Source organism: Atheta coriaria, unplaced genomic scaffold, assembly GCF_025399875.1.
Source record: "Atheta coriaria isolate IRGN ID8LTWV9N9 unplaced genomic scaffold, Caltech_Dcor_3.1 hic_scaffold_5_pilon, whole genome shotgun sequence".
NCBI classification, from domain to species: Eukaryota; Metazoa; Arthropoda; class Insecta; order Coleoptera; family Staphylinidae; genus Dalotia; species Dalotia coriaria.
Window position 1 is genome coordinate 2,860,595 of NW_027045447.1, and position 6,177 is coordinate 2,866,771.

The window sequence follows — 6,177 nt, forward strand, 5'->3', positions numbered from 1 at the left end:
AACTGTGTCACGAGCGAGGTCGATCGCAGGTATACCCCCCTCTCGTTATAACCAGAGAGAGACGGACCGATCTCCCGTCTCATCTCGAGCGCTGCCAGTCATTCCGTGCCAGTCATAGCGTTCGAGTGAGTTGACCGATCTTCCGTCTCTCTCACTCTAGCGGCATACAAACGAATGGAGATTTTCTCGTGCGGTTAAGTTTTCGTTGAATGTTTTATCGGCCGATAAAAAGTTTGTAGTGTGCGGGGAGCCTAACAGTAAAACAAAATGTGAAGTGCAAGTGAAGTGTTACAACAATTGAAACAAACAAAACTTATATCACCAATAAGACGTTATCACGTAAACATCTCGATCGTAAACCTACTTTACAAACAACCATTTTTTTTTTCATTAGATATTTCATATCAGATTCCTATAAAACAATTATATTTTTATTATTCCACCTATAAAACGCCAGTTTATCTAGACCCAAAACGTGGTACTTTATATACGGACGGAAAAACCGTAGAGCAAATTCATTATGTACATGCATTAATGCACGCAACGGAGCGCGCGGCACGTCATTTATAACCTTACGGTTTGTAGTAGTGTGCAAGCAAATTTTGATGATTTAAAGTGCAAAAGTAGAAATACAAAAACCGCAACGTGGAACTAGAGTGGAAGTAGAAAAAATAATGTAAGCACCACGTGGCTTCACGGTGTTAAAGACTTGATTGATTGACCGCTCACCCGTAATGACCGTAATGCCCTCGTTTAGCCACTTGTTACTTAATATACTACTTTTATTTTACCTTGACACCACAAAATTCTGATCGCTCATATGATAGGCTTTAATTAACCCAATTAATTTTATTATGATCTAATATCTTACATGTGATTTTTTTAAATGAAAAGAAATTTCAATTACTATGATTAACTTCCAATTGTGTCTTTATTCGGGGAAACACAAATCTATTGTTTGCAAATGTTACTGGAAGTGGAGAAAATACCAAAGTTCCTGCAACGTGTGTCAGTGTCCTTTATTGCCCAAATGTATGTGTTTTTTTAATACATTCTCCTTTCTTCATTCTAGTTACACATATGCCGTTTAAAATTAGACATTTTCCACTCATAATAAAATGTAACAGAGTAACTGAAATTCCACAAACGCAATACTTTTTGCAGTATGTGAAATGTGGACGTTAAATTTGGCATTTATATTAACTTTGCTTAGTTATAAAATTTATTGTGGGTTGCAAGGCGATTTTCCTATATGCTAATTTTACGGGCAGTGGTGAAAATGAAAAATGAAAAATAAGACTTTGAGATATGTGAATGTTGATTGGTTTGCTGAGCCTGCGTATAGAGAATTGTTTGGACCAGTTCCCGATTATACATGGGAAAGTAAATTATTTAATAATCGCATCTTGCTAAGTTTACCTTCGATTAATAACTTTTATAATCTGGATATGCCAATAATTTTAACCAGAGCAACTACACCTCGAAGACAATATAAATTTAAAGAAATACGTGATATTCACATACTAAATCAACACGAATTGAATTTTTCATTTTTGGGAAAATCAAACGCACATATTTACTTATGTTCTGGTGTTCCAAACAATACTGACCCTTGTTTAATTTTTATTTTGTACACCGGAAAAGGGGACAAAAGAAATCTAAATATAATGCAACAAAAACATGCGAAAATTTGATTGAAGATGTAATTTTCTCATTTCAATAAAAATTTAAGCAAATATTTAATCAAGTTGTTTACAAATTATACACGATCATTTTTTCTCGGAAAGTAATTGGAGCCTGATAACCATACGATACTCAAACCAACAATTGCAAGTGATTCTTAACTGAACTAATATTGTATATAATTTTAGTTTCATATTATGAGAATCGAACAATTCATTTAGCGGAAAGATCTTCTGCTAGTTTAATGTTTCACGTAAAGTCAACCTATTTAATTTGACTATTACTGAGTGATCTGAGAGATTGATTAAAACAGTAAAATATTCTAGCAAACACAGCACACAATGGAATTACAAAACATTTAACACACCGGTATACAAATATCAAGAATATTTTACCGTTTTACAGAGTAGTTATGGTGATATTATTGCAATTCGTGATATGGTTATTCATGATGATTGCAATACAATGGATCGATTCAATCATCACTTTTCGAGTTTATCATATAGTTTAGCATCAATAAAAAATATAAAATGTTCATCACTTTTACATAGAAAAAACATTTAACAATTCAACTTGCAGATAATAAAAGTCACTGTCAAATTGTCGAACGTGAGAAACCAGGTACTTGTAGTGCCAAATACAATAACACAATAGAAAATTCACATCGAATAATATGCAATGAGCAACTTTGTTATTGTTCAAATGGATACATTGGAAATTATTCCTAAAACCGTAAGATTATTGCTGGCATCAAAATTTGTAAATTGCATTTGTTTTGTTACAGAGTGTGAAGATGGACGATATGGATGTTATTGTGTATGTAAATGCGTAGAATGTGTCGAGGGCTTATGCAATTCTGTGAATGGAAAATGCATCATGGGATGTAAAAATAATTATATTGAACCATATTGCACAGCCCGAAATTTATCAGTGTGAACTGCTACTGTATCCACTCAAACTAATTGTGTCACAAATTGCACAATTACAATATATGATAAAGAATTAAAATATGATGGTGTCGAGGGACCAGAATATTATTACACTCGTTTATTTAATTCAAACAGAATAATTTTAGAACGAAAATTAACACTAGTTAAAGTCAAAGTTGTTAATTATACTAATTTAATTGAAGATACCAAATCTAATTATCAGATAGTGCTATGTGTTGACGATAAAAAATTAAAGTGTTATAAACGAGAATTGACAATATTTCAATTTGAAATTACATGTGATGGTATTTAAAATCTATATTAAAAAAAAAACTATTTTTGTAAATTATAAACTTTTTTAGATCTTCACAATTACCAAATTCTTATAAAAAGAATAAAAAGAGTGACTAATATATATGTTGAAAATTACTAGTCTGCAAGAAATTGTTTAATGCGGAATTATTAGATGTAAAACTGTGATGAAGTTGGTAACACAGTACAATCTGCAACACATTTGGAAGTGAATAATACTCTATCATCATTGAAAATATTTACAAATTACACTCTTCGATTGATCAGAAACCACCAAATAACGAACAATATCATGTATACCACGGATGAATCCAGTGAGTAATGTAAACTTACGACGATTATAATATATGATTACCTGTTTGTTGAAGAACCTGTTGGAGTAGTATGGAAAGAACCGTTGGCTGTTCAGAAAATAATTACACAATATCTCGTAGAATGGAAAGTATGTTGGAATAGGATTAATATGTTTCTACTTTTTATTTTATATTTTTATTTTTAGTTTTTGTAACATATGACCAGAAATGTTATGTCTGACATTAACTAACTGAAAATATAGTATATATGTTGTGTTATTCCTTATTTAATTATGTCAAATTTGTAGAGCACACTGCAGGACAGCTTATATTTTGTGCTCGCCGGCAACCACTACAAATCATTATTACTTTTGGGAGATGATTAAATTATCAAATAAGCAGTAGAGACCATCGTTTTATTTGTGACCTTGGCTGATATAAAAAATGTATGTAATAATAGTGTGTATTGGCCCGACTAATTAAATTTTGAATTTTTAGGAAAGGCTATCAAAATACTGACCTGATTACCGTAGGAACAGAATCGTAACTTATTTAGACATTGAAATTACGGCTTTGTCCGTAAAAATGTTCCACAACTATGAAATGAATAATTTTATAGTTAAACAAAGTACTGGTGCAATAAAGATTAGTATCTTCTATTTTACAAATGGGGTTAAACGAGGAACTCCGATGTATCCACATAATCTTACGTCATTCCTTCAATGCCTTCAGAAAATTGAGCATTCTTCACAGCATCCAATTCTAGTGCAGAATTCTGAGGAACTTGACATTTGTGTCAGTTTGTTTACATTGGTAGACAAATGTATTCGACAAGCACAGGAGGAAAATCACATGGATATTGTTGGGGCGAAACCTGCGTAGCTTGTCCTCCTGGTTCTGAAGACGGTTTGCCCGATTTTTGTTTGCGATGCTCAAGCGACTCTGACTGAGTTTAGCCGGTCTAACATCGCGCTCCAAGATATGATAGTGATGTGGTAGATGAGGTATGCAGTGAATAAAACTCTTGCTGATTTTAACCGTTTATTTACCGTGTTACTTGCACAAGAGCTCAAGAGCGAAATGAATTTTATAAATCAAGTAAATGCAGATCTTGGGGACATTCCGAGGTGGCAAAGTTTAAATTCGTAAAGAGCACATCGAAATCTATATGAATACCAATTTTCAACAATCCAGCACTATTTTCCAAGCAACCACGTTTTTTAGCACCAAATGACTGTACTAGTGCTTTAGAAGCACATTAGTATTCAAAATGAGATCGTTCGTATTACTCTTGTTTTTGTAACGTGTGCCAATAATGATTACAATGATGCAATTGCATGGATTCCTATATCACCTTCCAAATTTATTAATTCTAATTTTACTTACAAGATAATAAGTCCTTGCAAAATATTCATTTCAATTGGAAAAATTATGGATGGGATGAAGAAGTAGCCTACAACGCAACATCTGGTCCAGTGATGGATTATACTTGGGAAAGTACTATTTTAATTTAATATATTTTATAACATATTAATAATTAATTTTCTTTAGTGTTTCCAATTGTTATGACTAGATCGGTACAAAAGACACCATATTATAAATTTGAAAAAATAGGAGATATTAATATTCAGAATCGTTTTGAAATCAATTTATCGTTTTTTGGAAAATCGAATGTACAAATTTATTTGTGTTCTAACCGATTAATAAAAAGAGGAGAATGCATTATTTTTATTGTCGGTGGGTGGAATGGAAAGGCAAGTGATATAAAAAAGTGTAAGAAAATATCATCGTCCACCAAAATCCGAGATAGTTTGCAAGAATGTGAAAATATGGGCAATAAAGTATGCAATGTTTAATATCACTAATGAGGTTTAAATAGAACATTTTTAGATTGAACATAAACCACTGCTTTCAATTGATTATTGGAGTCAAATTTCTATTCGATACATAAATCAAAAATTAGCAGTTATAATCAATGATGAACATTTATTATCATATCACGCAAAATATGATGGAGAATTAATTTAATAATTTTACAAAAGTATTCATACATTCAAGTACCGAAGATGCATTGTGGAAATATCATGGCTGTATGTAAACATATTTTAATGCATAATGAGCATAATGACCCGACTTATTTTTATATATTAGATTAAGTAACAAGTAGCTAAACGGGGGCATTACCGACGAGATTTGATTAAGAGCGAGCGTAGCAAGCGCAATCTAGCGTGCCGGCCCATGTAATGCGTCGGGCCATATTGTGCCGCTCCAATGCGAGCAGCAGCAGCGCCTATTTTGATGTGTTTGACAGACGTCGCATGGCATTTCATACCGCCTTGTGCTACTTCGTAGGAAAATGCGCAGACAGCTGCTCCGCGCCGTGCATAATGCTAGTACATAATGAATATTGTGTACGGCTTGGTCGTCCGTACATAAAGTACCACGCTTTGGGTCTTAATTCCGTGGATAAACTGGCGTTTCATAGGTAGAAGTAGAATTATTATATTGTATATTTAATATATTTACGTAATATATTTACTATAACAAACAAAGGAATTCAGCCGTTTAAAAACTGTAAAAATTGGCCAAACCATTATAAATTATAAACATCGTAACAACGCCGATAATCCTTTTTTGGTAATTTAATTTTCATTCGGTTGTTATGAGAAGTAGTTTTTCTGAAGGTGTGTTCAATGGTGCGATTCTGAGCAGCATCCGAAACGAAAGATTTTTATCGCGCAGCTTGGGGGAATCGATGGGCTTCGTAACATGTTATACGCATGCGCTGCTCTCTTGGCGCGGGTGAAACTGCCTTACCGCAGCTCTTCGTTCTCACTTGCACCCGCACTCGCTGTCTGCTGTCTCAGTCTGCCTATTCATCGAAATTGGTAAAGTGGAATAAAACGAAGAAGAAAGTTTCAAGCAAAAATATACAAATTCAAAAAAAATTTTATTTGATA

General features: G+C 33.1%; 1 long non-coding RNA gene across 2 annotated transcripts; it reads left to right on the plus strand.

The window, feature by feature from the left end:
- On the plus strand, nucleotides 1–4,206 carry LOC135792642 (uncharacterized). 2 transcript variants are annotated; one of them, XR_010548411.1, is made up of 7 exons: nucleotides 1–339; nucleotides 2,263–2,415; nucleotides 2,468–2,917; nucleotides 2,975–3,238; nucleotides 3,293–3,366; nucleotides 3,424–3,663; nucleotides 3,716–4,206. It is a non-coding gene; the product is annotated as an uncharacterized lncRNA (long non-coding RNA). The 2 variants fall into 2 exon arrangements; XR_010548410.1 differs by having other exon boundaries at nucleotides 3,526–3,663.
- Nucleotides 4,207–6,177: the final 1,971 nt, after the last annotated feature.